Consider the following 12,037-nt stretch of genomic DNA (forward strand, 5'->3'; position numbering starts at 1 on the left):
GGCAATTTGGGGTTTGGAAATAGGGTAGGGTCGGTGAAGCGGCACATCCCTTTTTTGCAAAGTTAGCGGGACTGGAGCATTTCTGAGTGAATTAAGCCATCTTTGCTTGAATGAATGTGTCTGAGGCTTCGGGTCCACACAACCACTTTTCCATCTGTCGCTGTTTCTGGGCATTTTTGCCACATGATTTATGGAGCTTTGAAAGGCTGCATGAGCTGAGCCTTGAGCTTTCCCTGCAGATTGGAAGCGTATAGAATAAAATATTGTACCTCAGCACTTAAAGCCCTGTTAATCTGAACAGCTGACGCTGAAAGGTTGCACGTCCTCTTATCAATCAGTGCATTCCTCATAATCCACTCCATTACTAATTCAGATCCTCTCTAATTTTATACAGAGATTAAGGCTCTCGTCCGATCCAAACCTATTCTAATTCCAAGAGTAACAGGCAGTGCCATTGTAAATCTACTAGCAGCAGACAATAGGCAGCTGAAAGGGAGCTCAGAAGTGAATGGAAGAATGAATGTCAGTACTGCCAGAGTTACTGGCCTGTCTGATTATATTAGTCCACAGATGGAGGTTGCTCCTGTGGCTGAGTAAACAGCTTTTCTTAAAAAAAAAACTGGGTGGAGAAGAGACTGCTTATGAGAGTACAGCTCTGACAATGAAAGAACTACGTGTTGTTGTGGAAGATGGTAAAGAAAGCAGTTTTGACATTTTTTCTCTTATTCTGCAACATTTATCTTCTATTATTTAGTCAGCTCCACTTCAGCAGTTTAATATAATACTTGCTTTAAAAAAATACATTTTTCTGTCATGTATTTATACATTTATGATTGGGAAAACTATTTCAGTAAGGACATCAGAAAGCAGAATTTTAAGAATTTTTGTAAAGGAATAAAGTAATTTAAAATGATATCTTTCAAACAAAACTGATGGCAGTGGATAAGGTCCCTTTAAGAAAGTCTGCTTTTAAAAGGTTAACATTGAGGGATGACAGGATTGGGTGTTAAACATTCCTGGATTCAAAGAATTCAGGAAAGATTAGAAAGGACTAAAAGAACAAAAAGAAGCAAGGATGCTGGTATTGTAGTGCTGGAGAGAGAAGACATCCTAGAGGAGATATAGACAGAATACATGTGGCTTGAGATGAGAAACAAAAACAAAGTGCAATTACATTGCTTGGTGTAGTCTATAGCCCACCAATTATTGGAAAGGATGTAGAGAAACACATTTGAAAGGAAATTACAGTCAGACGCAAAAATGATAAGAGCCGTTGTAAAGGCGGACTTTAATTATCTAAAAATGCACTGTGATGGTTGAAATGTAAAGGGCAGAGAGGGAATCATGACAGTGTATTCAGAGGGAATTTTCTACAGCAGCATGTTTTCAGTGCAATGCTGGACCTCATTCTTAGGTAAGAGGTGGATCAAGTAGATCAAGTTAAAAATCTCACAACACCAGGTTATAGTCCAACAGATTTATTTGGAAACATTAGCTTTCAAAGTGCTCCTTCTTCATCAGGTGGTTAAGTGTATGTGTGAGTGTGATGGGATATACACCTGTGAGAGGGTCCGTGCATGGTCCACAAATATACACACACACTATCACATGCACTCACACCCACACCCACATGCACACACTCACTCTGTCTCTCCTACACACACACACATATAAGTTTACGTTTTTGCAGAATTACATTTTATTTTGCTCAAAAACTGCATGAATCCATGCACAACTCTGTAAATCCCATTTTAGAAACAGAACCATCTAACTCAACATTGGGACACAGACAGATCTCACACCTAAATGCATTGTCTGAACTGAGATGGCACCCATTGTTAGAAAAGCTAGACCTATCTTGATAATATAATTTAAAAAGAACAGAAACCAACCCCCATCCCATTCTAAAAGATGAAAGACTGATCTAAAATTGTTTAATGTATTATTACATCTCCATGATACTGTACTGATTTGGCTATAAATTCTATGTCTTATGATCTTATTCGCCACAGCCACCTGATGAAGAAGGAGCACTTTGAAAGCTAATGCTTCCAAATAAACCTGTTGGACTATAACCTGGTGTTGTGAGATTTTTCACTTGATCTACTTGATCCACCTCTTTCCTAAGAATGAGTGCTGGGGGTGTATCTGTGTGCGTATGAGAGAGAGAGAGAGCTTGTGTATGAGAGAGGGTCTGCGTGGGTGGGTGAGTATGTAGGTGTGTGTGTGTATGTATGTGTGTGTGAGAGAGAGAGAGAGAGAGAGAGAAAATGTGTGTAGTGTAGTGGGGTCACCTGTAGTGTAACATGAACCCAAGGTCCCTAGCTGAAAGCCAAATTCAGTACCCATGGGATTAGCCTCAACTGGGACCTTGGATTCATGTCACACTACTGGTGACCCCACTACACTATACTCTCTCTCGCTCTCTCTCTCTCTCACACACACAAACACACACAAACCCTCTCTCATGTGCAATCTCTCTCCCATATGCACATACATTATATCCCCTGCGCTCACATCCACACACGCACCCTCTCACAGGCGTGTACCCCATCACACTCACACACACATTTAACCAAGCTTACACACACACGTATACACTCTATCACATGCACTCACACCCATACAAACACTTACGTGCACACACTCACTCTGTCTCTCCTAAACGCAAAAACACATATAAGTTTACGGATGAATTTGTTTTTGCAGAATTACATTTTATTTTGTTCAAAAACTGCATGAATCCATGTAAAACGCTGTAAATCCCACTTTAGAAATAGAACCAGTCTAACTCAACATTGGGACACAGATAGGCCTCACACCTAAATATATTTAGGTGTGAGGTGGCACCCATTGTTCGAAAAGCTAGACCTTGAGAATGCAATTTAAAAGAAGTTCTGGGATTTACATATCAAAGAACAGTGTATCTCATTGTAAAAGATGAAAGACTTGATCTAAAATTGTTTAATGTATCATCATATCTCCATGACACTGTACTCATTTGGCTATAAAGTCTGTGTCTTATGATCTTATTCTCCACAGCCACCTGATGAAGAAGGAGCTCTTTGAAAGCTAGTGCTTCCAAGTAAACCCGTTGGACTACAACCTGCTTTGTGTGATTTTTAACTTTATCTACCCAGTCCATCACCAGCACATCCAATTCAAGTAGATCAAAGTCAGTCGGAAAACATTTAGGAAATAGTGATCTCTGTCAAAAGGTTTATGGTGACTGTGGAAAAGGATAATAAATAATCCTGAGTAAGACTAATTAATTGGGGAAAGAACAACTTCAATGGGGTGAGAGCAGGCCTGCATTGAATAAATTAAATAAATAAATTTGTCGGAGAAACAGTAGCTGGACAATGGGCTATCTTCAAAGAAGAGATGGTTCAGGGGTACATTTAACGAATATTCCCTTGAAAGAGAAACATAGGGCAAACAAATCCAAAGCTGGCTGCTTAATAAAGAGTTAGATACTATGATGAAAATTAAAAGGTGTGCTTGTGGCATATGTCAGGGAGAAAATTCAATTGGGAACTGGGCTGAAATTAGAGGATTCTTTACTTGAATTTGCTAAGGCACATTGACCAGATGAGATGCATCCGAGGAAAGTGAGGAGAGTGAGAATGGGAATATCAGAGAGACTGAAAATCATTTTTGAGTTTTCTTAGATTTTTGGATGGTGCAAGAGCTCTGATGAAGAGTCATCTAGACTCTAAACGTTAGTTTGCTCTCTCTCTCCATGGATACTGTTTGACCCACTGTGATCTCCAGCATTTGTTGTTTTTATTTTAACTACTCATTGATATTGGGGCAGGCTGCCAGACATTGCAAAATGATTTGCACCTTTTTTTTGCACAACAGTCAGTCTGTCCCAAAGGCCTGACCCATATTCATTGTTTCAAACACCTTGAGATATCTCAACAATAAGATAATTAAATGCTCCTTCTTTTTAATAAATTAAAATGAAGAATTAAACAAAAATATTTGATCTATCTTTCTAACAGAGCAAAAAGTGCAGACATGCAATTAATGAACCATTAATGGTCTGTTAGTGTGTGGTACATAGTGTGCTGATATAATTATTGAGTGAACTTGACATCAGTTGTTTCAGGTTATGTAGTAAAAGTCAACAGTCATACTATTGACAAGGCTTTATGTTCTGTAGTTGTTCTCATGTGGTTTGGGATCACTTCCAGACCAGCTTGGCAGACTGACAAGGGTGAAAGTCACCTTTAATAAAGCTGATACATGACAGATAACTTGGAGATAAGGCTGAGAACTGGAAATAGTTGTGAACTCTAGTCCGCACCGTAGCTGCAATGCTATCCCACAGAGATGATGGTGAGGAAAACGTAGCATCAGCAAGGTCTGATAAACATAGGTGCAGAAATTTGAGGGTGCATATATGAGGATCAATGATCGGCACAACATCGTGGGCTGAAGGGCCTGTTCTGTGCTGTACTGTTCTCTGTTCTATGTTCTATGAGGTCTTGAAGCTCTACAACTTAATACTAAAGATAGGGAGTTCTCATTACATTTTGATTGGTCCTGCTGCATACTTTCAGGCAAAGTCTAGACTAATAGCAGAAAGCCCGAATCCATGGTAAAGCTAGGATACATGAGCAGAGAGAGAAGATCTGTAAAATATTTAACCCCAAAGGATTAATCAATACAAGCACCAGTATTCAATCCTTTTAACTTTCATATGGTATGGGCATCACCGGCAGACCTGGCATCTGTTGTCTGCCACAGTTGCCGTTAATAAGATGACAGTGATTGTTGTTCTAGAACCATCGCAGGTCATGTGATAGATCTCCCAATTTTAAAAGAAGGTTCATTTTCTAAGGCTAGAAGTGCCCCAGGGTCTCCAGCTCCCCCATGAATGGAAATGTGTTCAAATTGTGTCTTTAATATGAGCGATGATCAGTTACACTGTGAGATATCAAAGATCCACACTTGGAGCATTTGTGCATAAATGTTGATACATGTACTCTCTAGACCTCTAAGATTAACCTTGACAAAGTTTACAGAGTCAGAAAAGGACTCCTCATTTGCTTACTATTGATGGGTGACATATTGAGGGTGTCTGCCCTTGCAGCAATATTGGAAAATTAGTTTTTTTTTACAAGTGGGATCCAATCATCACACTTCCAAGTGGCAATCCAGATCAGGGTCCCTATCTAATAACCAGATGACCATTTCAGTATTCATGATTGTCATATTCTTGTGTTGTGTTCTTTAACACACAATTATCAAACTTATAATAGATTGGTAAGTAAAGATAGGTTTAATTTACTTGAAAATTTCAAACTGATTTATTTAACAAACTGATAACTTATGTAACAGTGCAATTTATGTAAACATCCCGGTCCTTAGTTATTAGCATATTCTGTCCATAAAACAACTCAAGTTAAATTTAGATTCCTAAGAGTGAAAATGTGTATAGATATACAATTCGTTGCAAAACTACAGAGAAGCATGAATTGCAAAATCTACAAGTTTAGGAGTCTATGTAATGGAAATGGCATGGCAATGCTTTTAGATCTCGTCATGGTTTCAGAACATAGAATTCATTCTAGATTGTCGTTGTCTTGTAATTGTGTCTCTTGTGTGTTAAGAATATAGAATATAGACAATAACATAAGAAATAGAAGGATAAGTATACCTTCCATCCTCTCAAGCTGCTTCACCAGTTAATAAATTCATGGGTGATCTTATTTGACCTTAATTCATTGCTGTGGAGTGCAGTGGAGGCCAGGACGCTAAATGTCTTCAAGGCAGAGATTGATAAATTCTTGATGTCACAAGGAATTAAGGGCTATGGGGAGAATGCAGGTAAGTGGAGTTGAAATGCCCATCAGCCATGATTGAATGGCGGAGTGGACTTGATGGGCCGAATGGCCTTACTTCCACTCCTATGTCTTATGGTCTTAATTTCACCACGTTGCTTATCTCCCAAAGCCTTTGAATCCTTTGTCATCCAAATATTTGTCTATGTCAGCGTTGAATATATCCAGTGACCAAGACTCCAGTATTCACTGGGAGTAAGAGAATTTCAAAGTGAATAACATTTAGTGAGAAAAAGTTTCATCTCCATCTTAAAATTGAGACCCCTTATTTGGAAAATATACCTCCTAATTCTCCAGTAGGCATTATCCTGTTAAGCCCCTCAGGGTCTTATAAATTTCAATAAGATCGCCTTTCATTCTTCTAAATTCATTGGACATGCTCCCAACATACTCACCCTTTAATTATAAGTCAAGCCTGTCATCCCAGGAATATTCATAGTGAACTTCTTTGCATTTGTTCTAATGCAAATCTGTCCTTCTTTGAATAAGGTGATCAGAACAGTATTCTAACAGCTGAATTCTTGCCACAATGGAAAGCTCTCCATCCTGGCAGATATGGCAGATGAGTCTGAAAATTAGGCTTCCCTCTCATGAAAATAACACCAAGCATTTTTATGGAGGCTTGTGTGTGTACATTTGATTCTATACAACTGAATGCTCCTGAAAATTTGTCCATCTCATGGATTAGGCTAACTGGTTGGTAATTACACAACAGCAGGTTATATGAATCACCCTGATGAAGGAGCAGTGCTATGAAAGCTAGTGTTTCCAAATAAACCTGTTAGACTATAACCTGGTGTTGTCTGATTTTTACCTTTGTACATCCCAGTCCAACACCGGCATCTCCAAATCATGGTTGGTCATTATTTAGTTTTATAAAGACCATGTTGTTTTTTTCCCTGTACTTTTAATTGTGGGCTAAAATGAGAAAAGAACTCTTTTAAGGCATAGGTTTAAGATAAGAGGGGAGAGACACTAAAGGGTCCAGAGAGGCAATTCTTTCACATAGGATGGTGAGTGTCTGAAACAAGTTGCCAGATGTAGTGGTGGAAGCAAGTACAATGTTGTCATTAAAGAAACATTTAGACAGGTACATGGATGGAATAGGTATGAAGGGATATGGACCAAATGCAGCCATTAGTTTAATTTTGAAAACTGGGTGGCATCGGCAAGTTGGGCCAAAGGACCTGTTTCCATGCTGTAGATCTCTGTGATTCTATGACTCTAAAGCCAAGGATTGCTGAAGGATTACTGTATATACGCAAGCAGCTTGACACTCACTGTAGGTCCAGTTTACACAGCTACTGGTTCAAGCAGTAATAGGAGATGGTGTCAATATGCTGGAGCCAAGGGATGTGTACAAATTGAGGTTCAGCCAGCAACAAGTAACTGATTGGTCTGTAGAGTGTTGATCGGTTACTGGTGACAAAGGACTTCTGCCAGGCAACAACCATGTGATTGGTTCCACAGTAGTTGAACAGCTAGGGACTGTGAACAAGTCAGAGGGAAGCCATCAGATCTCAACCAGCTCCAGAGCTGTCACTGTTCTCTGCAGTAAAAGGCAATTTAAGCCTGAAAAAAAGTTTTTTTTTCATTCAGCCATTGTCTTTCATTGTGACTTTTAATTAATATGTCAGATCCTTTTTAATAAGTGTGAACCAGTCACCCTGTCCCCCTGCAAATGAGTGAAATATTCAAAGAAGGAAGACTGAGAAACTCTGCATTTTAGTTAAATCTGTAACTTTTATGATGACTCCAGAAATAGCAGAGCTTGATTTCCACAGTGCTACCTCAGCGAGGAATAACAATCTAACCATTTTTTCCTTTTAAAGAACAGTACAACGTTCTTGCAGCATCGTGTCTGTAATCAGAAAAAAATTTGAAAATGATAATCAGAGCCTCTGCTATTCTCTCCCACGCTTCTTATAACAGCTTGATGTGCATTTCATTTCAGGCTTGGTGATTTAGCTACTTTTGAAGACTTTCTTCTTTCCTCTCTCATTATTATTTTATTCACTATTTCACATTCTCTGCCTGAACTATGATGTCTCCATCGTATCTTCTTTTGCAAAGTATTCATTATGAATCATGCATGTGTCCTCTACCTTGCACATTGGGGTTAATTTTATGCTTAGAAATTGGACTCACTGCCTCTACACTTTTGTAAAATCCAACATCATGTTGCTGGGACACAACTGGGCATTACTCTAGTTGTCATTATTATGGAATTTAAACAGATAATAAGATTGGCAGCTTGACCATCATTTTAAAGAAAATGAAAACTTGTTAACAATCCTATGAACTGCTGTTGGTTATTGTTGATTTCAGCAGAAGAGCCGGCTGATGTAAGGGAAAGAAAAATTTCCCAGGGCTTTAAAATAATTACAGTCACCCTTGCCCATTGTAAGAAGTCATTGAGCCTCCTACTACATTGCAACCTCCATCCAGACTCGTTTGGTCCCGTGAGAAGGTTGCCTCTTCACATCAGTTCTCATCAGCCCCTTCCACTGATCAATCTCAGCCTGGAGAGGGATACACAGGGAGTCATCATCAAACCAGGAAGCCATCCTTGGTACTGAGTGCCTTCCTCTTTAGTTCAGTATATATGTCCAGTTTTCAAGTGTAAGATGCACATACAGAAGATGCACAGTGAGTTTTCTCTGTGGAGACTAATACAGATAGAGGGTAAAATATGTGTTTTTTTAACATTCCCTATTCAGGAAGGAAATGGAACAGATGTGCTCATATGTTCTTTCAACCCAGTCAAGTGTTTTGAATAAGACATTGCTGGCTCTATAGTCATCAAAAACACTCTTCCCTCTTGCTTTTCTAATGCTTTAATGGCTTCTAAAAGAGTATTTTGCCATAGACTTATTCATGAATTACAAAACATATTTGTATTTCTCTCAATGTTAATTGGGACTATTCTTTCTTTCTCCAATTTTTTTTTAATTTCATGGCTACACTTTTGATACTCCTTTTGGCTTTCTGTAGCATTGATCGCTCAGTATGTGACATAAAACACAAAAAGGCACAACACAGACCATTGAAAAGACAAGGCACCAATACCAATTTCTGGAGAGACAGAACTGAAATATAGATAAGTTATACTGAATTATTTGAAACCTTTGTTAGGCCATCCCTGGAAGTACAGTAAATAATTTTGGTCTCAATTTTCAAAATTAATATTACGACACTTGAGAAGGTGAATAAAAGGATTTCCTAGAATGATTATAGAAATGGAAGTGTTTAACTTTCAGAATAAATTGAATTGGCATTGGTTTGCTTCTCTAGAAAAGAGAAGACTGTGTGGTGACCTGATAGAGATCTTCAAGATCATGAAAGGATTTGGTACAGTAGATTTAAAGAAGATCTTTCTACTTTCACGTGAGAACAGAACTAACAGTCATAAACATAATACTAACAAATCCAACAGAGAATTTAAGAGAAATCTCTTTACCCAATGGATAATTAGAAAATGGAACATACTGCCACAAGATGTGGTATTTACTGAAGGTAGAGTTTGGTAAATACATGGAGGAGAAAGGAATCAAAGGATATAGTGGGTTTAGGTGGAAGGAACTCATGTGGAAAGCAAACATTGACATATAGACCAACTGTCGAGAGTGTGTTGCTGGGAAAGCACAGCAAGTCAGGCAGCATCCGAGGGGCAGGAGAATCCTGATGAAGGGCTTATGCCGAAATATCGATTCTCCTGCTCTTCGGATGCTGCCTGACCTGTTGTGCTTTCCCAGCAACACACTCTCGACTCTGATCTCCAACATCTGCAGTTCTCACTTTCTCCATATACACCAATTGGCCAAATAGTCTGTCTCTATGTTGTAATTACTTGACAAATTATTAAAAATTTGATTGAAAATTCTCTGTTGTTAGCAATGTAGCATTATTTTGGATTTCAAGTCAAGCTAAAGGAAAAGCAAAATTGGAAAAAAATGACAAATTTTCTCAATTACTTGTGTTTGGACATGATCATTTACATAATTACTTTATTTTCCTTTAAAATCATTAATAAATGCCACAATGGCTAAAGACTGATGAGAACAAAATTGGAAGAAACATTGAGTGCGTGTGGAACGTTTAGTCCTTTCTTTAGCTGATGCTGCAGTTGAGGTGGGTCATCTGACCTAGCCAAACTAAATGCATGCTAAGATGCCAGTTGTTGATCACAATTTACTGTTAGCAAGCCTGGGTCTCAGACCCACAGATTCCTGACTTCACTTCAACTAATCTATGGAGAGTTCTTGCCATATATACAGGTTAATTGCTGGTATGTCACTTTAAGCTACCACTTAGCTTTAGCATTTCTTGGTATATTATATCACTCGAAAGATTACATTGTGTAAACACTGAAAGATTTTTTGCTGCTCCTGAACTGTTTTTGGTTGCCTCAGAGGCAGTTTTTTGTTGTCTCCATGTTCCAGTCCTAAAAGATTAAGTGGAATACCACAGAAGTAACAGTCAGAAGAGAGAGGAGGAGGTGAAAGGTAATGTGCAGGAAACCATATTCACTGAGGATCTTCAGAGACCACTTCTTTGTCATTAACATTATTTAGGAACAAAGGTCTAGAATTTGTGGTCGAGGTGAATTTGATGGGAAGCCACAACACTGAACTGTTTCCATCCAGAGATGGTTGAAAATCTTTTTTGCACCTCATCTTGCTGGATGTTGAAATGGTAACAGTGTGATCAGGTCAAAGCAGTGACTGAGATATTGATGAAAACAGGACCCACAGCTTATTTCTTTAACTAATAAAATTTACCAGAATGTGGAAAGGAGGAAATGAAAACAGAAATTGCTGCAAAATTCAGCAGGTTTGGCAGCATCTGTGGAGAAAATCAGAATTAATATTTCAGGTCCAATGGCACTTCATCAGAACCATTATGAGGAAGGGTCTCTGGACCCAAAATGATACTGCCAGATTTGCTGAGCTTTTCCACTAATGCCCGTTCTTGTTTCTGATTTCCAGAATCTACCATTCTTTCAGTTTTTATTCATGTTGAAACAAGGAAAGAGTTTAAGCCTTCAATCAAACTGTGTGAAGAGAATGGAAGCAGTTTTCCATGGAGGCCAACAAAAGGAGTCTGATCCATAAGGATCTGGTTACTGTGTTGCAAAACGTTCAAAAGCTTCACATGAGTGGTCAATGTCAGTGAATATGTTGACATGTGCCATACCTTACCCACTGCACCATCAACCTGATACAATGCTCAATGCTCCATATCCCCATCACTTACTCTTCATTAATCTCCAGCAGTCAGGATTCACTCACATGTTACAAGTTATCCTCACACACTTGCTATATGTGCAAGCCTAACATCTACATCTCATTACAGGCATTGCTGGAACACCCATGTCAAACATCATCACTGGTAAGAAATAGATCAAATGTTTCACACTGATTAACCTACATGCAGTTCTGATGAAAGGTCACTCAGTCTGAAATGTTATTTCTGTTTCTCTCCTCCGAGGCTTCTGCCGTGTATTTTTTCAACATGTTTAAGTTTTATTCCTGCAACTGCAATATTTTGCTTTTGTGTACACTTCACAGCCTTCACATACTTCCAGCTATTCAGCTTTCACAGGCACATCACTCAAAAATATTGCAATTTTTGCTGGCATTTTTCCCTCTCTTTTGCAGGAAAAAGGAAGCAACAAAGAGCCACCAGAAAGCTGTGTGAATGTCAGCAACCCATTACAGAAGTTGTTACCAAGTGGCAGTCAGTGACTGCTGTAATTGGTGTTTCTGAAACTACCCAGAATGCTTCTGCGTAATTGTACTAGAAATTTATTGTTACATGTATTTATTAAAATACAATAAAATGTGTATAAGTTGCCATAGATGGAAATGTGTTGCTGGAAAAGCACAGCAGGTCAGGCAGCATCTAGGGAACAGGAGAATCGACGTTTCGGGCATTAGCCCTTCTTCAGGAACGTGGAGATGGTGGGGAGGTGGGTGTGGGGGATGGGGCTGAGAGATAAATAGGAGTGGGTGGGGCTGGGGGGGAAAGTAGCTTGGAAGTAGGTAGATGGAGTGATGGTGATAGGTCAGAGCGGAGAGTGGAGAGGATGGGTGGGAAGGAAGATGACCAGGATGACCAAGTGGGACACATCAAGAGGGTGGTGCCAAGTTGGAGTATTGGATCTGGGATAAGGTGGGGAAAGG

The 12,037-nt window shown here is 39.1% G+C and overlaps 1 long non-coding RNA gene across 1 annotated transcript; it reads left to right on the forward strand.

Moving 5' to 3' along the window:
- Positions 1–497: 497 nt before the first annotated feature.
- On the forward strand, positions 498–11,689 carry LOC148151904 (uncharacterized). Its single transcript, XR_015759094.1, has 3 exons — positions 498–692; positions 3,043–3,175; positions 10,841–11,689. It is a non-coding gene; the product is annotated as an uncharacterized LOC148151904 (long non-coding RNA).
- The last annotated feature ends 348 nt before the right edge of the window (positions 11,690–12,037 follow it).

This window comes from Chiloscyllium plagiosum, unplaced genomic scaffold, assembly GCF_037043375.1.
Source record: "Chiloscyllium plagiosum isolate Xiang-an unplaced genomic scaffold, Cpla_swu_hap1 HiC_scaffold_2, whole genome shotgun sequence".
NCBI lineage: Eukaryota > Metazoa > Chordata > Chondrichthyes > Orectolobiformes > Hemiscylliidae > Chiloscyllium > Chiloscyllium plagiosum.